We start from the raw sequence: 25,662 nt of genomic DNA, 5'->3' as shown, positions 1-25,662 counted from the left end.
TCTGATAGGATGCCCACCAAAAACTTTCAATAGAAACCTGCCATTTTGGAACATAAAAATATTTCTTCTGATGATGTTTCCCCTCCCTCCCTCCATTTCTTTTTCCCTGGCCCATCCAGTCTGCTAACAGCTTTGCTCTTTATGCCGGCAAAAAACATAATAATGCTTTAAACATATTTGAGATGTACAATTAATATTTTGACACAAGAAAAGGCTTTCGTGTTTGTTGACTGTGCAGAACTATGATTATTCTTAATAGTTTTCCATGAATATTCTTCTCACATCGCACCCAAATTTTCAAAGCAGCTTATCCATGCTTGTTCTCAGAAGGCGGTTATGCATTAGTTTGCCTTTTGCATCAGAAATGAACCTCAGAGTTGTCACCAAGCTGATCATTATTCCGTTGTTGTAACTGACAAGGGGTGGAGGTAATTTGCACTGCCTTGTTGGCTTCAGTCATTAATGCTGACCTCTGTTATTGTGAATATATGCAGGATTTCCCTGGCAGACTTGCAAATGGCAATTTTGGATTTTCAGGCTATGGTGTAATTGGCTGCCATGAGTTAACTACTAGCCATGTCACCTGGTGATCCTTGAAGGTTAAGACCTCTTGACAGCTGCTATTAGCTGTGTGAAATTTGCCATTCAGTTGCTTTCACTTGAAGTTTTGAAGGGCCATGGCCAAGGGGTGGGGCACATGCTCTGGATGCAGAAGGTTCAATACCTGGCATCTCCAGGTAGAACCCTGGAGAGTTGCTGCTAAGCCAGTGTGGACAATGCTGAGCCAATGGTCTGTTCTGACATAAGTTTAACGTGATGTGTCAGGTTGCATGGTTGTGCTCAACAGAGCAAGAGATGCTACCTGATGCCACAAAACTGTTGAAGGTGTGGCTAACCAGAGGAAAGTGGGAACCCCAATTTAAAACCAAGATTTAAATGGGGAAAGAAGAAAAATCACACTGAAGACTAAAATCACCTGGAAAATATTATTTACCAAACAGCAATGACAGATAGGAAGAAGCTAAAAGGTGGAGAACTCAACAACAGTCATTATACAGGCATAAGAAACAGCCAAGTTTGTTTGGCCGTGTTAGACTAACACGGTCCTCTGGTTTTGCTTGGGCCTGTCCAGACCTTTAGTTGAAAATAATCATAATCACTTCAAATTCTGGGCAATTTCCCCCACCACCACCACAACTCTTGTCTCCATGAAAAGGGGAGTTCTATGATAAGACCTAATCTAAGAAACTTGAAGAATGTCAAGTATTTTCCTTGGTCAAAAGCACACACAGACAAGCACACAGTTTAACTGATTGCAGCTGACCTTGCTTTTTTGTGCTAGAGATAGGGTCATCACAGGTTAGAGCCCACAGCCCAATGGATAAGCCTAGGAATTCCAAAGAGGAGACAGAACTAAATGAAAACAAAATGCCTTTCATGTTTTTACAGATACCTGCATCCCCACCCAAATTCTGAAGAATAAGCGAACAACAGCCACAAACTAAGGGCCCAGGTAAATCCCAAGCTATCTTTTCTCCTTGCAAGAAAAGATTAAACTTGTATTCCAAAAAGAAGCAGAATAAGGAAATCCTTAAAAAGGAAAAGTCAAGATTAGGTCACACCTCATTTTTTCCCCAAATCTAAAGTGCTTCCTTAAAACATTACCACATGTAAAGCGAGGAGCAAATATATTAGTTGAATAGCTTTGGGACTAGATCTGTGAATCTCAGAGTACCATCAAAAGATATGCATGTGCCAGGATCTTCTCAAAGCCAGTTCATCCAAATCTGATGCATCTGTACAGTTCTGTTGATCCCCAGAGAGAACACATGGGGTAGTATTCAACACTGCTGTGGTGAGCTGTCGGGAGACCCTCCAGATCAGAGGTGGGGGCATGTGAGGACTGCAGAGGACGAGGAGAGGAAGAGGAAGTCCTGTTGCTCAGGTGAAACTCAATGGACAACCACTGGGTCATGTTGACCCAATATCCACAATAGCTCCTCATTTGTTTTATTCTGCATATGTGCACTATATGTGTGCTATATTCATGTAAGGTAAAAGGTAAAGGACGCCTGGACAGTTAAGTGCAGTCAAAGCCAGCATTTGTCCACAGACAGCTTTGCAGGTCATGTGGCCAGCATGACTAAACACCGTGACGGAAACCAGAGCGCACAGAAACACTGTTTACCTTCCCGTCGCAGCGGTACCTATTTATCTACTTGCACTGGCATACTTTTAAACCACTAGGTTGGCAGGAGCTGCCACAGAGCAACAGGAGCTCACCCCATTGCGGGGATTTGAACCACCGACCTTCTGATCAGCAAGTCCAAGAGGCTCAGTGGTTTAGACCACAGTGCCACCCGCATCCCACACAGAGCAGCCCTCTCTGTTGAAAAGCCTTGTGTTATTAGGGGAACCTCAGGAATGCCTTTGAAGCAGACTATAAAGAGTAGGCATATTCATAAAAGGCCTTCAGGTACCCTAGTCCCAATCCATTTAGGGTTTTAATGGAAGTGATCAGATTACACATAATACAGTAGTTGTTTTTATACTGGAATCTGTTACCAAGAAGGCCCAAAAAATCTTGAGAGACTATTTTGAGATAAATTTGAATACCACGGTTGAAAAAAGAGTAATCTGGGACGCAAGCAAAGCGGTCATGAGAGGATTTCTGATTCAACAGAATGCAATAAAGAAGAGAACTCAAAATGAGAAAAAAGATAAAATTCTGGAGAAAATAAAAGAAGGAGAGAAGAAATTAAGAGCGAAACCAAAGTCGCAAGAGATTCTGAGAGAAATAAAGTTATATCAAGTACAATATATGAAAATGATAAATCAGGAAATAGAATGAAAAATTAAACAGATGAGACAAAAGACATTTGAATCGGCTAATAAATGTGGGAAACTGCTAGCCTGGCAGATGAAAAAAAGACAAAAATTAAACACCATCACAAATTTGGAAGTGGAAGGAAAGAATATACAGAATCCATTGGAGATTAGAAAGTGTTTCCAGAGATATTTTAAACAACTATATACACAAGGGCCACAGAAAGAGACTGATATAGACCAATTTTTAAGAACAAATGGATTACAAAAAATTTCTCAAGAAAATAAGTTAATGCTGAACTATAAAATAAAGAAACAGGAGGTTGAAGGTGCCATCCAGAATATGCAGTTGGGCAAATCTCCAGGGCCGGACGGTTTAACCTCAAAATACTATAGATCTTTGAAAGATTGGTTAATTCAACCACTAAAGGAGGTTTGCAATGAAATTTTGGAGGGGGAAAAAGCGCCAGAGTCGTGGAAGGAAGCTTATATTACACTTATACCGAAAACTGAGTTTGAAAAAACCCAACTTAAGAATTACCGCCTCATATCCCTGCTTAATGTGGATTACAAAATCTTTGCAGATACATTGGCTAAAAGATTGAAAAAAGTTTTAGTTGAGGAGATACATAAAGACCAAGCTGGCTTTCTCCCGGGCAGACACTTGTCTGACAACACGAGAAATATAATTAATATATTAGAGAAGCTGCAAGAGAACATTAATACTAAAGCAGTTTTGATATTTGTTGATGCGGAGAAAGCCTTTGATAATATTTCTTGGAGTTTTATGCAGAAAAATCTTCAGGGGATGGGGGTTGGTCAAGGTTTTGAAAATGGTATAGGTGCAATTTATTCAGAACAAAAGGCCAAATTGATTGTTAACAACGTAGTGACAGAAGAATTTAAGATGGAGAAAGGGACACGACAAGGCTGCCCAATTTCCCCTTTGCTTTTTATTTCGGTCCTGGAGGTTTTGCTAAATATGATTAGAAGGGACCATTTGATCAAAGGTATTCAGGTCGGAGCTAAACAGTACAAACTTAAAGCTTTTGCAGATGATTTAGTATTGATATTACAGGAGCCAGAATCTAGTACCAAAAGAGTATTAGAACTGATTGAGGAATTTGGTCAAGTGGCAGGATTTAAGTTGAACAAGTTAAAGACTAAGGTTCTTGAGAAAAATTTAACACCGTTTGAGAAAGAGAGGTTTCAGAAGGAGACGGGTTTAACACTAGTTAAGAAAGTAAAATACCTGGGGGTTAACATGACTGCTAAGAACTTGAATTTATTTAAAGATAACTATGAGAAATGCTGGTCAGAAGTGAAAAAGGATCTTGAAATATGGTCAAACTTGAAGCTTTCCTTGTTTGGTCGAATTGCTGTGATAAAATGAATGTATTGCCAAGAATGTTATTTTTGTTTCAGTCATTGCAAATTTTGGACAAAATGGACTGTTTCAAGAAGTGGCAGAGAAACATTTCTAGATTTGTCTGGCAGGGCAAGAAGCCCAGAATAAAATTTAAAATATTAACTGATGCAAAGGACAGAGGTGGATTTGCCCTGCCAGACCTTAAACTTTATTATGAATCAGCAGCATTTTGCTGGATGAAAGAATGGCTGCTTCTTGAGAACACAGACATTTTGGATTTAGAAGGTTTTAACAACGTTTTTGGGTGGCATGCATATTTGTGGTATGACAAGGTTAAAGCACATAAAGCATTTAAAAACCATATTGTCAGAAGAGCATTGTTTAATGTCTGGATAAGATATAAAGACTTACTTGAAAATAAAACCCCACGGTGGCTATCACCGATGGAGGCGAAGGCTCAGAAAAAACTCAATATGGAGGCCAAATGGCCAAAATATTGGGAGATTTTGGAACAGGAGGGTGACAAATTGAAATTGCAGAGTTTTGAGAAATTAAAAGACAGAGTGTGAGATTGGCTTCATTATTATCAAATAAGGGAGGCCTACAATTTGGACAAAAAAATTGGTTTCCAGGTGGAAAAATCAAAATTGGAAACAGAACTGTTAGATCCCAAAACTAAGATATTATCAAGAATGTATAACTTGCTGTTGAAATGGAATACTAAGGATGAAACGGTTAAATCTGCTATGATGAAATGGGCACAAGATGTTGGACATAATATAATGTTTGCTGACTGGGAACAGTTGTGGACCACAGGTATGAAATTTACGGCATGTAATGCCTTAAGAGAGAATATTATGAAAATGATATACAGGTGGTACATGACACCAGTCAAGCTTGCAAAAATCTATCATTTGCCCGATAATAAGTGTTGGAAATGTAAAGAAAATGAAGGTACATTCTTTCACCTTTGGTGGACATGCCCAAACATTAAGGCCTTCTGGGAGATGATCTACAATGAATTGAAAAAGGTATTTAAATATACCTTCTTGAAGAAACCAGAGGCCTTCCTCCTGGGCATGGTCGGCCAATTGGTGTTAAAGAAAGATAGAACTTTCTTTATGTACGCTACAACAGCAGCAAGAATACTTATCGCAAAGTATTGGAAGACACAAGATCTACCCACCTTGGAAGAATGGCAGATGAAAGTGATAGACTATATGGAACTGGCGGAAATGTCTGGCAGAACCGAGACCAGGAAGAAGAGTTGGTGGAAGAAGATTGGAAGAAATTTAAAGACTATTTGCAGAAATATTGTAAAATTAATGAATGTTAAAATGATGTTGGATTGAAATGAAACGGCTTTAGCAACAAGGTTAAAAAGAATATGTAAAAATGGATTGATAATTAGATGAAAATACGAAATTATAATATGTTAAGATATAGAATTAAGATAAAAACAAAGAGGGAAAGGATTTGCTGAATTAAACATGTGAACTGGAATACAAAAAAGGGAGGTGTGAGGAGGTCAGGAAACAAGTAAATGAAATATAAGACATGAAAATATTGATCTGTTTTTAATTGGTTTTTTTTTTACTTTTTATGTATTTTGTATTTTTTCTTTGTATTTTTGTACTTCTGTTTTTATTTTTATTTTTGTTTTTTGTTTTCTCTTTTTTAATTCTGTAACTCTTCTTTGTCTGTAAAATTTCAATAAATATAATTTTAAAATATATATACATATATATACTGGAATCTGAAGATTAATTATATGGGAAAAGTGTGAACTTTAAATTAATTTATGTCATGCTCCAATTCCTATTTGGGCAATTCATCCATTACCCAACAACTTCCCGCATCGTATTCCACAGGGTTAATGGAGGCCCACCAACCATCCAGAGAGGTTTTTCTGGAGTGCAGGAAGGAAGAAGCAGCAGGAAACTTAAGAAATAAGAAAATTTATTAAAAATAAATTTTAAAAATATCCTTTAGGACCTTAGCTTCCATATTACAAAAAGGCAGGGAGTGGTGGTCCACCCATTTAGATCAGTAATTTAAGGCGTTCTCAAATGTATAGGAAATAATTAAGCAAAGTTATGGTTCCTTCCCATATGGCAATAATTTTCCCAGTGATGGGTCAGATTCCAAAATTAGTCATAATTGTTTCGTGCATGGTCACTTGGCTGCCAAGCATTGCCATAGTGGGCAAAGGCGGAACAAGGAGCTATAGGAAGGCATGTTGCACGGTGAGTCAATGTAATTCTATCTAGAAGCAAACCCTCTCAACTTCAAATCTGAGGGCTGCTATGCAAATTAAAGGCCACAATCCTATGCATCATTTATTTGTCAGAAAACCGAAGTTTCTTCCATGTTTGATCTGCTCTTAATGGTCAAGAAGTTTGGGTTTGGTGACTTGCTAGGCTCTGCTCTCCTGAGGCTTACATTCATTGCTTTTCATCCTTTGAGGATGCTTATGGCGAGAGCTTAGCAAATTGTGGGCTACCTCTCTTCTTTCCATTGCTGCCCTGAACGTTTTGGAAAGATGGTGGGATTTTTAAAAAATGCAACGAATTTAAAAAATAGTAATCCCAGCAGCTCAAAGCAAAATGCTTTTCTCCAACCGTATTCAATCCCATTGCAGCAGCCCACATGGGAATCCCAAGCCTGCTCCTATTTTAAATAAAACCAACAGAGCTCTACAAATAGGAAGCGGGGGAGAATAAAATAAAAGGGGGGCTTTGGGATCTTTCAAATGGGAACCTGTCAATGCTTAACTGATTTTGTAATGCAAAAAGAAATACTACATAAGAAAACCTGACACATCTCTCCCCCAGCATTCATCACATTTTTATATCATTTGTGCTATCCTTTTATTATTTACTACCTACTCTAAAAAAAAAGAGGTTTCTTGCATTTCTCTTTATATCAGAGCTGTTCCAAGTGTTCTCACCATTTTCACTGCCAATCTCTTATGGAGACTATGCCTTCCCCTCTCTGGCCACTTTGACAAGAGGATCCATTACCAAAGAGGTTTTGTTTGTTTGCTTATACCAATCAGTTCATTGCTTAGAGTGCAAATGGCCAGCCTGAGTGATTTCCAGGCATTTCCTGAGTTCTTTTCCTGAGCAGAAACGGCACAATTTGATGCAACAAGCCTGGCAGGAATGTGTCATGTAAGTGAATGCTTGTGGCTACTCAGCCTTGTAAACATATGCTTGCCTACTCACTTAAAGAGCTTGTGTTCTTGCAGAAGGGCAACTGCAGCGAAATTAATTGTGGAAATACTAAAGTCCTAGTTTTGGGGGAGGGGTGAAGAGGACAGGATTGAGGGCAGGTTGCTGAAGCCAAACACCCCATTTTACCCTCCCAAGACCCTGCAAGACCTTAAGGTGGCTCTGCTCCTTCGCTCAAGCGTACGGACGATGCGCATTTAAAGAGTGCATTCTCACAAATTAACAGGCAGGGACTTGTAGTTTCTGCAATTCTGTAATCATAGGCATTTTCTCAGTCTTTAGCAGCTGTTGCAGAAGATGCCTCAAGCTCTCAAGTTTCAAGCACCGAGACCCTGCAGGCCAAGTAGTTAGAGATTAATTCATTCCCCTGTTGACAGCAAGCCAGCAGAAGTAACAGCAATCATAATAAAGTCACTTTCTCCAGCCTTCCTCAATTACAAATCCTTTCACCAACGACCTCAATCTAAACCCAGGTGTTTCAAGCCTGACGACACTTCCAAAGTTCAGAAACAAAAGCAGTTACAGAACTGGTGGCCTTAATCTGTATGGCATGCAAATCTGCATCACAGAGATCAATTTGAATATTATATTCAGAGCACAGGATTAGACCTTCCCTACTGCACAATTCTGGAATTCTTCATTGCAGAACTCAACAAGCAAAAATCCCTGGTGTGATCAGCCTGGGATCACCTCTCCGAATTACGGTGGTACCTCGGGTTACATACGCTTCAGGTTACATACACTTCGGGTTACAGACTGCTAACCCAGAAATAGTGCTTCAGGTTAAGAACTTTGCTTCAGGATGAGAACAGAAATCGTGCTCCGGCGGCACGGCAGCAGCGGGAGGCCCCATTAGCTAAAGTGGTGCTTCAGGTTAAGAACAGTTTCAGGTTAAGAACGGACCTCCGGAACGAATTAAGTACTTAACCCGAGGTACCACTGTATATACAACTTTAAATCAATTCAAGACAGGAGCAGAGGAAATGCGTTATCTAGGGCAGACCATTCGCATTTGTGTTAAATATAAATTGCCCTACATAAAACAAAGGACTTCCAATGAGTGCTAAGTTGCTTAGGGCAAGGATGCAAACTTTACCTATGGATTTCAAATGAGCTCTGTATACAGCGGGGAGAAATGAGAAGGTTACCCTGAATTCATGAAATCATGCTCTTTGAGGAAGGGCCATAGCTCCATGGTAGAACAACTGCTTTGCATGCAGAAGGTCCCAGGTGCCATCTCTGGCATCTCCAGATAGGCCTGGGAGAGAAATCATGGAGAACCATTGCTGAATGGTCCAGTAGGGTGGACCTCCACGTTTTTATGCACATCCTGAAAAGGAGTAAAGGAAGAAAAAGCTAGGAACTCTATCTAACATCTTAGCTGGAGATATCATAACGCAGGTGTAAATGTAAAATAACCATGTCCACCGTCTCAGGGCAAAAATGTCCAAGCCATAGAATCATAGTGTTGGACAGGACCATGAAAGTAATCTAGTCCAACCCCTTCAATGAAAGAATTTTTTTGCCCAACATTGGGCTCGAACTCACATCCCTGAGATTGAGTCTCATGCTCTATCGACTGTGCTGTGAAAGAAACAAAAGGTCCTTAATGCCAATAGCATGGTTGCATTCTTATTGCTTGCTTAATCCTGCTACTTCATTAACCCTAGATGCAAGTTGGTCACACTATAATGATATTGTATTCTCCTTGCTTGTCAACATCTGCTGTAACTCAAAAGGGGCTAGATGCTCCGGCCACTTCCATCAAGGAAGTGATCCTTGATCACAAGGGGAACACATCCCCTTGTATTCGGAAAAGTACTAAAGAAAGTGTGTCTGTGTTGTAGCACAAATGACAGCGTCAAATGGGAAGGAAATGGTGTTGCAATTCGAAATGGAAACTTACCCAGCTGCACTGTTTTAAACAAAATAATTTAAGTTGCTCCAGGCTGCCCCAATACAGTTCCAGACACGTTCTACTGCAAAAACCAAAGGACATTCTTGGGGAAGAAGAGCCAGAGTTCAGATGCAGAACACATGCTATAAATGCAGAGTCTTGAGTTCCAATCCTCAGCCTCTCCAAGCAGAACTGAGAAAGACCCCAGTATGAAACCCTGGAAAGCTGCTGCAGTCAATCTGGACAATGATGAGTCAGGTGGACCAACCATTTGATTCAGTAGTAGTGTATGGATGTCACGCTAAACCAAGCATCCCCAAATTCAGTCCTCCAGATGTTTTGGGACTATAGTTCCCATCATCCCTGACCACTGGTCCTGTTAGCTCAGGATGATGGGAGTTGTAGTCCCAAAACATCTGAAGGACCGAGTTTGGGGATGCCTGCGCTAAACTATAGTTTAGTGATATGTAAATGAGCAGACCCTTTCCCCAGGTTTGTGTATCCTGCCCCTCTGGCGCAGTCAGGTGAAGGAGTTTGGACTCTTTCCCTTCCACTTTTTATTAACCACGGTTTGCTGCATCATCCAGACCAACAAACTATGACTAACATGATGTTTAGTGAGTTTCAAACAAAGCTGACTTCAAATAATGATTGTTGCAGCTGCCTTGATTAAACTGTCACAGTTGCCAATAAGGAACTATAGGATACAGCTATGCGGTTAACCGAGTGAATAATAAAACATACCAGGAGGAAAAGGATGTGTGGTTTATGATTACAAAAGGTTCCATGATAGCAACATGAGTATTAATACTTGACAAGGTAGGCCCTTTGATGCTGGGCCATAGTGAACCAAAAAGGTAAAAGTACCTTTTAAACAATTCGCTCTAATTTTAGCTGTTGTGCAAGGATACCTTTCTTCTGCCAGCCCAAAACCAGATCTCATTTAATTCCCAAGGTCTTAAAAGGAAGACAGCTAGTCAATCATTTTGAAAAATGTGAAAGCAGCACTCAGACTGGTGCCTTCATTAAGAAATGAATCTGGGCCGCACATTGTCTCTCAGGTGGTTCAGTGTGCAGAAAAGTTTGGCAAGAATTTTAAAAATGTAGCGGCTTGAGTAACACTATACCAAGAGACGACCCCAGTTAGTTTCACAGACTGCAGGAGGGACAAAGTGCCCCCTAAAGTATGCAGGCCCAACCCAATTATGAGAAAAATGTGGCCTCCAAACCAGCGTCTGCCATGGGATCAACTTCATGGGCTCAGGTGTATTTCAAACAAGAAAAACACAACTCTGTTCACATTTGTGAACCACATTATACCAGCCATTCCTGAGTGATGTCAGCTTAGCCAGACTGCACTAGAAAGTACTTGCCAGCCAACTATCAGAGTCAAATGTCTTTCACAATCCGACTAACCCTACAAAGCCATTGAATCATATTACAACGTAGCACACTGCACAAGTTAAGTTGACTGAATCAACTCCAATCCAACACCAGAGCAAAAGTGTGACAAAACTGGCTTGGGTAAACAAATATACACTCCAAGCATGCACTGGCTTCCTGAAAACCATGATTTGCAGAACAAAACCCAGCACGGTGGACATGCATTCCCTTTCCCTAACTTCATCCCTTCCAGAACACCTTCTCATCTGATCCCTCAGTCCTGAGTTAGGGTTAAACCAGGCATAGGCAAACTCGGCCCTCCAGATGTTTTGGGAATACAATTCCCATCATGCCTGGCCACTGGTCCTGTTAGCTAGGGATCATGGGAGATGTAGTCCCAAAACATCTGGAGCACCGAGTTTGCCTATGCCTGGGTTGAACCCATGCTTGAAGGTTCACACATAATAGCAAGTTGAGATTAGGCTCACACATGCTCATTTTCGCTCAAGCACGTTGTTAAACCATAGTTTAGCGTGATGTGCAAATGCGGCCACTATGTCTGCGATAGGCCAGGGTTTCTCCCTCCTGTCATTGATGCTATTTATTGGTGCCACTGTTTCTCAGAAGCTGCCACACCCTGCTCCACCACCACCACCACCATTTTTTAAATAAAATAAAAACCCCACAGTCCATTCCAATCCAAGCTGGTAATTATAAGTACCTTGCAATGTCAAGAATTTGAGGGCCAAGTTTGTTTTCCTCTTTTGCTTCTGAGCGATGACTTTTTAGGTTCTGTATCTGAGGGCAGGGACTCTCCTGCATTATTTTATTGATTCGTAAGCCACTCTAGAAGCTTTTCCAGCATGAACGCTTTGAACAAACAAACAAAATTCATGCATATAGTTCCTTTCTGTTTCAGATTTGTCTATGCCTCTTAGTTATGCCCGGTTTAGACACTTGTGGATTATGCAACACTGTATATGACCAGATCTGTTTCACAGGAGCCTGTCCCACATTTAAGCAACAACAGTAGAAGACGCGCATAGCATCTGCTGCCAATTAATGGCCAGCTGAGAAGAGCATTGAGACACATCAACACCAGCTGCCTATTAATTGCTCCCATGAACAATGTTGCACCTAGGCTATCACTGCTACTATACATGATCAATGAAAGATGGCAGAAACAACAGTTTCCTCATTTTAGATTACTTTTTTAAAAAATGAAACCTCATCACAATCATTACTAAGGCTGTCCTCATTTTTCTGGCATGCTTTAATTCCGCAATCAGGCATTTACTGCAGAATCCAATACATGTTTAAACTTGGAAATAAGTCGCACTGTGTTCAATTGAGCTTGCTTCCCGGTAAGTTTACAAAGGATTAAAGCATTAGCACCGAAGCTCCCACAAGTCTACACAATCTTAAGGATCAGCTCGAATAATAAGACGTCCAGTTAATTAATTTATTAAATTTATATCCTGCCTTTCCTCCCCAAGGAGCTCAGGATAGCAAACAGAAAGTAATGAAACAATAAGGCTGCTTGGATGAGTGAAACCGACCACCTGACTCCTTGATCCTTGCACATCCTGGCTCATCAAAGCAAGCCGGGAAGTGCTGGGTGATGGTTAAAGAAGCAGTTATTAAACTGCTTCTTTAAAAACCATCTTTGGACCCGGCCAATATGGCCAACTATTGCCCAGTCTCAAATCTTCCATTCTTGGGCAAGGTGATTGAGCGGGTGAACAACTCCAGGCATGCCTGGAAGATACGGACCATTTGGATCCCTTCCAATTGGGATTCAGGCCTCATCATGGTTGAATCATGATTCAGGCCTTGGTTGTCCTGGTCGATGATCTCCAGCGGACCAGTGAAAGCTGTTCCCTGGTCCTGCTGGATCTCTCAGCAGCCTTTGATACCATTGACAATGACATCCTTCTGGACTGTCTAGAGTAGCTGGGAGCACTGTTATACAGTGATTCTGCTCCTTACTCCTGGGCTCTGTGCAGAAAGTGGTGTTGGGGGATGAGTGTTCAGACCCCTGGGCTCTCACTTGTGGGGTGCCTCAGGGCTCTGTCTTCTCCCCCATGTTTTTTAACATCTATATGAAGCCGCCGGGAGAGGTCATCAGGGAGTTTGGGCTGGGCATTCACCAGTATGTGGATGATACCCAGCTCTACCTCTCCTTCAAATCTGAACCAGTTAAGGCAGTGAAGATCCTGTGTGAGTGTCTGGAGGCAGTTGGATGATGGATGGCAGATTGAGGTTGAATCCTGACAGGACAGAAGTACTGTTTTAGTGGGACAGGATGCAGGCAAGTGTGGGGGATTCCCTGGTCCTGAACTGTGCCCCTGAACTGTGATGCCCTCCCTGCGGAACACCCTCCCTTCAGATGTCAAGGAAATAAACTGACTTTTAGAATACATCTGAAGGCAGCCCTCTATCGGGAAGTTTTTCATGTTTGATGTTTTGGTACGTTCTGATATATGCTGTGGAAACCCAGCCAGATGAGCCGGGTATAAATAAATAATAATAACAATAATAACAATAACAATAACAATAACAATAATAATAATAATAATAATAATAATAATAATAATTACACAACAGCTTGCAATGCCAACACAGCTGCAGACTGGGAAAGATCTCAATTTAAAAGGCTTGTTGGAAGAGGAAGGTCTGAAAAGTAAGGCACCAAAAAGACAACAGAGTCTGCATCTGACTAATATTCGAGAGGAGGGAATTTCAAAAGGTAGGTACCACAATACCAAAGCTGCTATTTGGTGATTAGATTATATATCTGGGTTTCTATCATTGCCATCATTCCATAGGTATAAATGTATGTTTAACGACTGTTCTGAAACAGGAGACATGGGCCATAATAGACAAGTCGGAATAAAGTCCTCTTTTATTAGAGCCATCCAGGTTGGCTGCCCTCATCACTGCCTCTGGTGAGAGCGAGTTCCACAGTTTAACTATATATGCCCTGCACAAAGTACTTTCTTTTGTCTTCCAACATTCATCTTCATTGGATGTCCATAAATTTTAGTGCCTTGATATAGAGAAACTTCCCTCTATCTACTTTCTCCAAACCATACTTAATTTGATAAAAGCTTAGATTATGTCGCCTCTCACTTTTGTGCTAAACTGAAAAGTCCCAAACACTGCAAGCTTTCTTCATAGGGAAGGTGTTCCATCCCCTTGATTCTTTTGGCTGCCCTTTTCTGAACCTTCTCCAACTCCGTAATACAGTAGTACCTTGGGTTAAGTACTTAATTCGTTCTGGAGGTCCGATCTTAACCTGAAACTGTTCTTAACCTGAAGCACCACTTTAGCTAATGGGGCCTGCTGCCGCCGTGCAATTTCTGTTCTCATCCTGAAGCAAAGTTCTTAACCCGAGGTAATATTTCTGGGTTAGCAGAATCTGTAACCTGAAGTGTATGTAACCCGAGGGACCACTGTATCCTCGTGGATGTGACACGACGGAACTGTACACAGTCTACCAAATGCAGTTGCACCTTTGCACCGTTGTGGGGGGGAGGGGGGGCTTGGATTGGGCGGAAGTGTCCTACCACCCAGCCCTGCCCATCTCCATTAGCTGCCCCCCCCCCAGTTAGGTGTCATCTGCAAATTTGATGAGCATTCCCTCAATTTATAATAGAATTTGATGGGAAATTGTGGGAAGAGGGGGTAAATAAAGATAAAAAGAGCCAATATGGAGTGAACGGTGTGTGCAAAGTAACTGAAGAAAGAGTCTAAGCTGATTTGGATGGGAAAATTGTTGGCTTACTCCCCGGCTGTTGTTGGACTACAACTCCCATCATAGAATCTTAACAGTTGGAAGGAACCCAAGGGTCATCTAATCCAACCCACTGCTATGCAGAAATCTCAGCTAAAGCATCCATGACCGATGGCCATCCAACCTTCTTAAAAACCGCCAAGGGAAGAGAGTCCACAACCTCTCGTGGGAGTCTCTCGTGGACCACAACTCCCATCATCCCCGACCACTGATCCTGCTAGCTAGGGATGATGGGAGTTGTAGTCCAACAACAGCTGGGGACCCAAGTCTGAGAAACAGTGTTCTAAATTTTATCTAAACACACAGATAAGCATATGCAGATGTTATGCACATTTGTGCCTATGGGCCCATTCCCCCAAATCCTTTAAGAGCCAAGCAACTGCTACCCACTAAGTTCAACGGGATTTACTTTTGCATATGTGAGCATCAGATTATTGCCTAATATTTATTGAATCCTGTTGATAGGCCTACTTAAAGCCTAATCAAGTATTGCAACTTAATTGGATTGTGAATTGCACTGCCCTCTCTTCTAACACCACTAATTAGCATCCTCATTCAAGTGCTTACTACACAGTGATATCTTGAGGTGTTTTGGTCAGGCACTGTATGCTCATTCATGCTCCTCTTTGGTATGAAAAGAGCTTCCTCTGCCAGCCACAACACAGAAGTACATCGGTTTTCAAGCCTCTTCTGAAAATATTTAATTATGTCCACAAAACATGCCTAACCCCAGCCATTTGTTTGTAAGGCCACCAAACCCTGACTTTTCATTTGACCCAAACTTATATTAACATCACTATCATCATCAACAAAATACTTTTTCCATCTTGCAAAGTAAATAACACAATCCATGTTGCCAGAGTTCAAAAAGATTCACAAATTAGACTGCAATCCTATCTCTACTTGCCAAGGAGTAAGCCCCAATGAACAGAACTTTCCTCTGAGTAGCATTGCACTATTAAGACTCCCAAAATACACTCATGGATTAACTGACTTAAAGTCAACATTCTTGCTTGTTTTAGGATGGTTTAGCATTCACTGAGAAGTAAGTCCACCTGAGATCAGTGAGAGAAATATTACTTATTAATCATTATGACAAGGATACCTCTGAGTACCGGTTGCTGAGAAGAACAAGTGAGAGAGTGCATTTGCACTTGTGCCGTGTTAGTGAGTTTTCCATATGTGTCTGGCTAACAGAAGAACGTAAGAAGAGCTTGTCCAGCATCCTGTTATCACAGTGGCCAGCCAGATGCTTGTGAAAAGCCTGCAAGGAGGGTATTAGCGCAAAAGCACTTTTCCCAGCAGCTGGTATGCAGGGTCATACAGTACTGCTTCTGACAGTGGAGGTACGTACAGTGATAGTCATCAGGGTTAGTAACCTTGGCTGGCCACTGTTTTCCAATGAGAATGCTGGACTAGATGGACCTTTGGTCTCATATGGCAGAGCTCTTCTTATGTTCTTAAAGCACGCTGGAAAACAACACTATAAATGGGAGCTGGGAGAAGAAGCTTACAAAAGGCACCCAGGCCCTCATTCACCATGACCACAAGCCAGATCCAAAAATCAGTAGTGATGGACAACATTCTGAGCTTAGTTGCCGGAGACCCCAAAGTTGAGTGATCTGCTTCAGGTAAGTCACCACCCCCTTGCCCAAGTTACCTCACCACGCAGCTTGTCTGGTTCACACATCCCTGGCTATCATAGGATGACTACAATATCAAGTGACGCCTGTATGTATGAGCCATCACTATCATGTTGGCCCAGACACACTGCTTTTCACTTAAACCGGTTCACACATTCCGCAGCCAGGCATCTCTTGCACAATTATCAGTCTCAGCAATCCAGTGATCCGCATTTATGTGCAAATCAAAAAAGGTCCAGATCTAGACATTCTTTCCAAGGCTACTGCTAAGCACGGCCTGAATACAGTAGATCCACCTCTCATATCCACTGGGAAATCCAGCTGGTGGAGACCACATTATATACACTAGCAGCGCAAGTTGTGGACAAAACATTACAGCATGCAAATATATGAACTGCCAGCATCAAGCAACAAGGTAAGCTACCTTCGTGTCCTACTTGTTTCTCTGATGCATCTAGGTGGCCACAATACATAGGTGGCTAAGCCTAGGTAGACTCTAGGTTTGGTCCACCATGGCTTTCCTTGCATTCCTAATGGCTAGTGAGCATCTAAGCACGCCAGCTTAGAGCTTGTAAAAGTCCACGCATGACTAGGATCTACAGAAACCACTTGTGTGTGCTTTATTTCTAAAATAAACATTGCAAATATAAAACAAGTCTTCCTATTACATAAACTTTTCAGCATGCACATTTCACAGGAATAAAGACATCACAGGGGGAAATATTTAAAGCAAGACATTCCGTATCTGACACCTTCCCTTCATTATCCGCACCTTTCATTATCCACATTCCAAGAGACTACAAAGAAAGAAACTTGTAATCAAAAGGGCCCTTTTGCCCACAGAGTTCAAAACTAGCAAACCTCATCCCATTTACAATGTTTAAGTGCACACACACAGAGACCTTATTCTGTGTATATACTGGACCGCCAGTGACTCATCCCTTAAAAGATAGCTTTTAGAAACTTTTTTTTTTTTTTTAGATTAATAGATTTTGTCAGACAAGGAACACAAGCAGACGCCACCACATTCCTTGCTTCTTGACACCGCAGTTTGCCAGCGCTGGGTGACCAGTATAGACTTGACTGGTAACTAACAAAGAGCAAGAAGGTAAATTCACCCAGCAGAGAGTGGGAGGGGAGCTGGCTGAAAGTTGAGCAAAAGATCCACGGAGCAGAGAAGTTCGTTCATCTGTTTACCGGCTTTAAAACAAACAACAGAAAGGAGCGAAGGAGCGTGATCCCAAACCTGCTTACCTGGGAGCAAGCTCCACTGAACCTAATGTGACTTACTTTCAAGTAGGCATGCACTGTAGGTTACAAAAGTGGTGTTTTGTCTAAAAGGCCCTTTGAGTTTCAGGACTCCCTCTAAATGCAAAGCTGCACATTAGCCAACCCTATTTAAAATCGGGGCGGGGTGGAGGGGGGGGGAGAGTAAAAGAAGTAGAAGCTTGTCTCAGAAACTGAATGCCAACTGCTCCCACATTTTATAGGCAGACTTTTCCCCCTAACACAAAACACACAGCATCGTCTTATCACAAGATTCCAGCTTCCTGTTTAACGCTATAAACTGCGTCCAAACTCTTCAATTTCGCCCCCCCCCGCTCCGATCCCTGCACTTACCTGTTTCTTGGGTCACCCAAAAGCAGCTTCTTCTCCCCAACGCGCCTCGTCCGCTGGGATCCCTTCCTTTCTCCGCCCCCAAGAGAAAAAGTAAAGCTTTTATGCAAAGCACACACGCACCAATACAAAACTCCGTGAGGAAGATCCAGCGATGGATGCGCAAAGTTTACTTCTTCACCAAAAAATAAAAAATATCCACGCAGCAAGGGGAAGAAAGTTTTAAGTTGTTCGCTGCAATAATAATAATAATAATAATAGCTGGAGACGCGGGGGGGGGGCGGTGCTGTGAGAAAAGGGAGAATCTGGATGGTGGCGAAGTTTTGTTGGGAAGTAGCAAACAGGGAGAGAAAGAGAAGGAAAACCGACTCCGCCTTCTCCTCCCCCTTCGCTAAGAAACACACTCGTGCGTCCCAGCGGCGCTGGGGAAAGTTTGGAGAAGTTTGAGAGAGGAGGCATAAAATTCGGGAAGGAGGGCAGGACGGGCGCTGGGACAGGGGGCGGCTAGGGAGCCAGGAGGGTGGGGAAAGGACGTGAGGGAGGGGATTGGAGTCTGGATTATAAAGCGAGGAGGAGCCGGAGTGGCGGTCGGGAAGCGCGCGCGCGCACGGCGCTCTTTCTCTGGCGCGTAACGCGGAGCTGCTTGGAGGAGCAGCCGCCGACCTCGGAGTCACGGCCCAGGAATGCCAAGAATGCGGAGCGGCCGCTGCCACGGCAGGGCAGGAGACGTCGGCGGGGACTTGGCTTTCTTGCTTTCTTGCTTTCTTTCTTGCTTTCTTGCTTTCTTTCTCACTCACCTTTTTTCCCTCCCCCCCTTTTTTTTTACACGGCTCACACTATACATATATGTATATAGCAAATGAATGGAAGAGAGGAGTGTGGAAAGGGGAAATTTAAAAAAAAATATGGGCTGTTCTTCCAGCCCAAGCCAAGGATGATGCCTTCCAAGTGCGACTCTCTCCCGAGGAGGGCAGAGCAGATGCCAAGGGAGGGAGGAGGAGGAGGGAGGCGCCTAGGTGGATCGCAACGCGGGTGGGGATTGCTCTGCAGGAAGGCGCGCTGCAACCGCGGGCACGGTGGGGGAGAGGAGAGCAAAGACCCGACCGCTGCCTGCGGTGGGGGGGGGGCAAACTTCGGATCTGCAAGGGTCCTGCCGCAAAGCAAAAGAACCGGGAAAGTCGCGCTGTGTGTTTTGTGCGTCGCAGACAAGGGGAGGGAGGCGCTTCCCTGACTCTTAAGGAAGTTTGGACTTGGAAAAAGAAGCCGAAAGGGAAGGTGGCGGCTTTTCCCCTCCGCGGGTGGGAGCGGAGTTTGAGGGGGGTGGCTGGACTTGGCGGACGAAGCCAGGCTTCGTCTCGCGCCTTTTATGAAAGAGTTCCTTTGAAAACCGCCTCGCAGGCCTGGTTGCAGGGAAAGGCCTTCACAGTTCTGTCCTTAGCTTGCATTTTAAAAATGATAGCTTCCAACTCCGGGGAAGGAACGTAAGGCTCCATCTGCACTATGCATTTAAAGCAGGATCAGTGTTTTGTTAAGGGTTCTGGGAGGTGTTGGGAGACTCCCCATTCTTCCCCACAGAGCTGCGGAGGTGGATCCTTCTTCCCAAGAAACCCGGGGATATTGCCACATGCCCACAAGCTTTTCACAGAAGACATTGGGATATGCTTGAAACGCCATTATGTCACATCAAGTGCCACTCCGGCCTTTACATATTGTCAAGGCCTGCTCTTCTTCCTATATACCACGTGGTGGACCATCAACCCACAGGCCTGATCCTGCCCCAGTGGTCTGCTAGCCAGCCTGATCCAATTTGGTGGCAGCCGCCAGGGGTTAAAAAAAAGGCCTGCCATTTGGACTCTTGATTTCTTCTACTTTAGATAGCCTCAAAAGCTTTTCACTTGCTTGTCCTTCAGAGGGTTGCAGAGGAAGTTGCCTGTTCATTGTTGTTTCCTCGTGAAAATTAATTTTTTTAAAAATTGTTTTGGAGCGCAAAATGCTATCAGGGATGGAATATTTTTTCATCCTCATATTGGCTTTTCAACCTCTCTGCCAAGTCCAATGCCGCAATAGGGATTTGAATTGCCCATCCCACATTGATGGTGCTGTGTTTATTTGCTTTACATGAGCCTGCCCTCAATTCACTTCAAAGTCAAACACAATGGTATTTGTTGCTAGAGAGAAAAACAATTGTATTACAATATGTTAACAGCTCAAAATATACCCCTGCCTGGCTGTGCATGATGCTTTAGTGTAGAATTCACATGTTGATATGCACTTACATCATAGCTGTCAACCTTCCCTTTTTTGGGCGGGAAATTCCCTTATTCCAGCGCCGTTTCCCGCTGCTATCCCGGATTCTTAGATATCCCGTAGACTGTCCCCGGGACGGGTGAGGCTGCTGATCCCTTATTTTCAAATCTGAAAGTTGACAGCTATGACTTACATACATTTCTACATATGTGCACTGTGGACAAGATGCATCATACACTCACATACAGTCAGAGAGTTGACTTCTAGAAATTCTGGGGAAGGAGATGAACCTTGAATATTGTTTGTGGTCACAGGTTTCAGATGCAATTGCAGGCATACACACATGAAAGAAAGCCCTGTTGGAAGTATCGCTACCAAGGGAATATGCTTAGAACAAGAAGTTAGAATCAATAATAGTAGTGCTTTATAGTTACATTAAAGCTATGATGCAGGGATGAGGAACCACTGGCCCTTCAGATGTTCGGCCACAACTCTGAAACGGTAATGCAGAATGCCTTGGTATTGTGAGAAGCTTGAGGTGTACATACAGCAATGTCGCCTCATACCCAGACCATTCTTTTGGAGGGGGTCTGGGACCCCCTTTAGCCAGCTGCATCTCTTATCATGGGTTTGGACTCCTGCTGATAAGGTGGCTAATTTCTTGCCTATCACTTAGTCATGGGCAGCAGGGCCTCAAGACTGGCCACCAGTTAAAGGAACGCTGGTGTCTAGTCACTTGGTCCCCGAGAATGTTTAAGTTTGCAAAGGGGGGGGGCTTGGAAACTCCATGAATCTTAGCATAGATCAAGACTATGGAAGATGGCTATTTCACGAACTTGCCCATTGTTGTTTTGAGGGCTTCCCAGTGACTAAAGGGATATAAATTATTAGTTTTTTGCATTTCCCTTTGTTCCTTGTTTTCACATCCTACCTGTAAATAAAATATTATCAAGGAACAAACCTGGCATGCTTGTTGGCTTGTCCAAATCCAAAAATAATAACTGTTCTTGGCAGAACAAACCCCCATTGACCACTGGCTGGAACAAATAGGAGCTGGATTCCAACAATTACCAGAGGGCCACAGGTTTACCACCCCTGCCATAATTCATGAAAGGTAGTAAATTGGCCCTTCCAGATGTTGCACCAACCATGTTCTTAGAAAACTCATCCTGTACAGTAGATGGAGAGTAAATGAGAGCCACCATCGAGAAAAAATCACAACTGTACTTTATTTTTAATAATTTTCATTTCTCAAAACAAATATCCAATATCATTGTTAAACGTATGTTTTCCAAACCCCCCCCCCCCCCCGTTGACTTCCCTCAACTACCATTTCTGGTTTATTACATCAGATGATACATTCTGCTGTTTATATACAATTTTATGTTATCACATTGTTATACTTCGTGTTCTCTGTAATTAAAATTGTAAATGTTTATTTAAATCCTGCCAGCGAGACCATTTCTTTTTGTTGTTTCTGCAAATATATTGTAAAGAGTTCCCATTCTTTTTCAAAGTCACTATTGTCCTTTTCACGCAGTTTGTCCATTAACTTTGCTAACTCTGCATACTTCGTCAACTTTTCTTGCCATGGTGCTTTTGATGGTACTTCTCCAGTCTTCCAACTGTACTTTAAAACATACAAAAATTAAAATACCAAGACAAGATTAAAATTAACTCAACATTCTACGCATCTGGGTAGGCCACATATGATAAAACATTTGGCTGTTAACTTATGCCCCCTATGGTCACATCCACACTGTAGATTTAAAGCACTTGTATACCACTTTTAACAGTCATGGATTCCCCAAAGAATCCTGGGAGCTGTAGTTTTTTAAGGGTGCTGGTATTTGTAGCTCTGTGAGGGTCCTACATTGTATGGTGTGGATGTACTTTCCTTACCTTGCAAAACCAAATAAATGAATGCTGCTAAAAGCTACAGCAGCTCTGCAGTAATTGTTAGTTGCATACCTGGTGTTATGTACTGAGCTGAATCCTAGAACAATAGGATCCAGAATGCAGCAGTCTGATTGGTCTGCAGGAGCCACCCAATCCAGCTCCAGGTGGAAGTGAATCAGCGACTTGATTGGCCTGCAGGAGCAGCCAATCAGGCTCCTGGATGAAGTGACTCAGCAACCTGATTGGCCTACAGGAGCAGCCCGCAATTAGCCAATCATGCGGGGCCCATTGTGTAAATAATGTATATATAGATAGACGTTTTGGGGAAAGGTTCATTCATTGCTACTATGAGCTGAATAAAGAGCATGAAATTCACACTCCACTCTTGAGTATATTTCACCTGGAATGTACTGAAATCTAGAATGGCCACATGCTCTACCCTTTGTAGAGAATTGCTGGAAGGAAGTGTAATTCGGCCACTGCCATGTGTTTAAATGGGCCTGTAGAGATTGCCTCCATGGCATTAAATTCTGGATGACCTTCAGTATACATATTGAAATCTCTCCATACAGATGGAAACTTATGAAAAAGGTTCCAAGGTAATATTAACCAGGTTATACTCTTTGTTGTGCTGCATAGCACAGTGCCCTGGGGAACTTTGCATGTCACACCATGAGTTGGTAAAAGGAAGGAAGGAAAAGGAGAAACATTCCAGATTTGGGCTGGAACTCCTGCAAGGAACACAGATAAGAAGATAAGACCTGGATGAGCAGGTCTAAGTGTGTAGCCATCTATCTATCTCTATCATCATCATGTATCTATTCCTGATGTTAAAGCAAAAAAAAATACTATATAAAACATAGAAAAAGGAAAACAAAAAACCCACGCAATATAAAAGGCACAGCAAAGAGTTCAATTCATATACACTGAAGTTGCCAAAAGTCCATAACTGCCGGTGTGTGTGTTTTTGTAGGTCTTTGCTGGATGCACGTGTAATAAAGTCATGCCAGGTGACGTAAAATTATAGTGGCTTTTCTTTTCCTTATGAAGCTCAGATATTATGTGTAATTTTCTCCACCATTGCTAAAGTCTAAATCGTTCTGTACTTTGTTGGTAAGTTATGGCTGTCCAGAGTTTTTGCACTGCCAAGTTTTTGCACAATTTGAAAGTGTGAAATTAAGTCCTTAGACTTGATATCCTTATTATGTCCCATAAGCATAGAAAGCAAAAATAATGCTAGAGTAAATTCACTATTATCACCTGTAATACTAATCAGTTCATTTTGTACATAAGACCAAGCCCTCATATCAGAGTGCATTCACGCCAGAGGTGATGATATGTACCTTTAATCCCACATCCCCTCCAAAACACAACTGATCGTGGAGGTAATGAGAACCCATTGCATGTGCGGCCTTTACCACTGATGTAATATTTTTTGAGTGGCCTCTTTAATATTAGCAGAAACCATCTCAGGGTTGCTTGACCTCAATTTGTCCCAATCTTTGTCTTCGATAACGTTTCCCAGATCTTTTCCCCATACTTTTTTTAACCACCATTTTGGATATTTAACAAGATTTTATATACTGGTAAACCAAAAGCATAATTTGCTCAAGGCTCACCAGTGTTCAAGTGCTCATGTTTTTGTATTGGTATCCTTCAGAATATGGGAAAGATGGTGCATTTTTAAAAAGGTAATCTTTTTATAGCTGCACAACAACATGTTCTAGAGAGGTAACTGTTATTCTGTTGCAGTGAAAATAACACTTTTGCCGAAGCTTAAAGACCAGCCCATTTCTTTATTTATGCCATCATTTACAGTGCAACAAGTATCTTTTTTTTGTTTTTTTATCAATATATGGCATTTCAAATGTCTACATATCAAATAAAAAGCATAACAATTTGACTCCGATTTTGTTTTTTTACTTGATACACCGGAGTTTCAAATGTCGCATGTTGATGCAAAAACAAACAAAATTGGTTTGTAGTACTGTAAATTATGGCATAAGCCACAAAACTGGAGGCGGATGCCTACATTTCTATACATGGTCTTTTCACTCTGCAATAAAATCTACCATATATATATTGTGTTATATATATACCATATATATATTGTGTTATATATATACACATATACACTTTCATCTAGCTTTGATTTCCTTGGTAATGGACTGAGAAATGCTGGTATGGGATTTTGAACCAAAACTATTGAATTTTTAAATGAACAGAGCTTGAGAAAGTAAGGGCTACTTAATAACACAATTCCCTTGGCATCTTCTGAAGATGCACACACTTTTATGAGTTTAGAGTATGCATCTAAAATTGCAAATTTAAGTGTGTTTCCAATGATGGCTGCAAAACCTATGGGGATATTGGGCATAAATTTCACATCGAGATAAATCCTGCATATTTATGTTATAGATATGGCTCTTAAAAGTGGTTATTTAATCCTGGTGATGTGTGGAATATATAGTGCTTGAAGTAAACATATGAATTGTATAAATGTACAAGGCCTTTAATAATTAACTTGATTAATAAATAACTGGATCAGGCTTGGGTACTCTGCCTCTCGACTTTGGGTGCAGCAAAAGGTCTTAAACCCGAAGAATTTATTAAGGTCTGGTCCACATAGAGTTGCCAGACCTCCCAGGTTGAGCAGAAGTTTTCATGTTTGCCTGGGTGGCAAGGGGAGGGCTTGAATCTCTAGGTAGATGAGAGCAGCTTCAGTCCCTGCTTTATCCAATGAACACTTAAATGTCTTTGGGGGTTGAAATATACTCGGAGTCGAGAGTGGATTTCATGCTCTTTATTCAGCTCATAGTGGTGAGGAGGAATGGAAGTTCCCCCAGAATGTCTGCTTTATGTACATTATTTACACAATGGGCCCGACGTGATTGGCTAATTCTGGGATTCACCTGTAGCCCAATCGGTTTGCGGATTCACTTCCACCTGGAGCTGGATTGGGTGGCTCCTGTGGACCAATCAGACTGCTGCATTCTGGACCCTATTGTTCTAGCACCAATCAGACTGCTGCCTTTTGGATCCTATTCAACTCAGTACATAACAGGGGTTTTTCTGAACAAGCAGTAATGTATTGTGGCACCTTAAAAAGTACCAAATTGCATAATGGCATACGAACTGGTGAAGAGGAATACAGTGGTACCTCGGGTTACAGACGCTTCAGGTTACAGACTCCACTAACCCAGAAATAGTACCTCGGGTTAAGAACTTTGCTTCAGGATGAGAACAGAAATCGTGCTCCGGCGGCGCGGCAGCAGCGGGAGGCCCCATTAGCTAAAGTGGTGCTTCAGGTTAAGAACAGTTTCAGGTTAAGAACGGACTTCCGGAACGAATTAAGTACTTAACCCAAGGTACCACTGTATAGAGAGTAAGGTCAGAGGAAATTAAATGCACACTTTGGCAATTGCATCATTAATCCACAACAGCAGTTCACAACAAGCATAGGTTGCAAGGTCCTCCGCTCTGCCTTCTCATGTGTTGTACTGCAGTTAATGCTTTAACATGTCATGCTTAATGACATCAGCAGGACCCACCAACTAGCACTTGTGAGACCCAATGAGATAATGATGTTGCCATTGGCTATGGACCATCTGTGATCACAAAAGTACATGGCAGGTGAGCAGCTCTAAAGGTGGGCCTTTTCCTCTTTCCCAACAGAACGTACGAGGCTACAGTTGTGACCTTTCGCATTGCCCAGTCTTCTTCCACTTGAAGGAGAGGAAATGGCAGATAGA

General features: G+C 42.2%; 1 protein-coding gene and 1 long non-coding RNA gene across 3 annotated transcripts in view; one reads left to right on the top strand and one right to left on the bottom strand.

Moving 5' to 3' along the window:
• Window positions 1–18,759, bottom strand: part of PTPN14 (protein tyrosine phosphatase non-receptor type 14) — a 127,371-nt gene extending 108,612 nt beyond the window's left edge. For both annotated transcript variants that reach the window (XM_083604902.1, XM_083604903.1), the window contains exon 1: window positions 17,768–18,759. The gene's annotated coding sequence lies outside the window, so the exon portion shown is untranslated. The remainder of the gene's footprint in view (window positions 1–17,767) is intronic.
• Window positions 18,760–23,772: 5,013 nt separating this feature from the next.
• The window catches only part of LOC310758848, a 321,389-nt gene continuing 319,499 nt past the window's right edge, over window positions 23,773–25,662 (top strand). Inside the window, exon 1 of the long non-coding RNA XR_014546004.1 lies at window positions 23,773–23,891. This is a non-coding gene — a long non-coding RNA (uncharacterized lncRNA). The remainder of the gene's footprint in view (window positions 23,892–25,662) is intronic.

The sequence above is a fragment of the Podarcis filfolensis genome, assembly GCF_964270895.1.
Source record: "Podarcis filfolensis genome assembly, chromosome: 3".
In the NCBI taxonomy this organism is placed as follows: Eukaryota; Metazoa; Chordata; class Lepidosauria; order Squamata; family Lacertidae; genus Podarcis; species Podarcis filfolensis.
The sequence above is the reverse complement of the archived record's forward strand: the minus strand, read 5'-3'. Positions and strand labels throughout refer to the sequence as shown.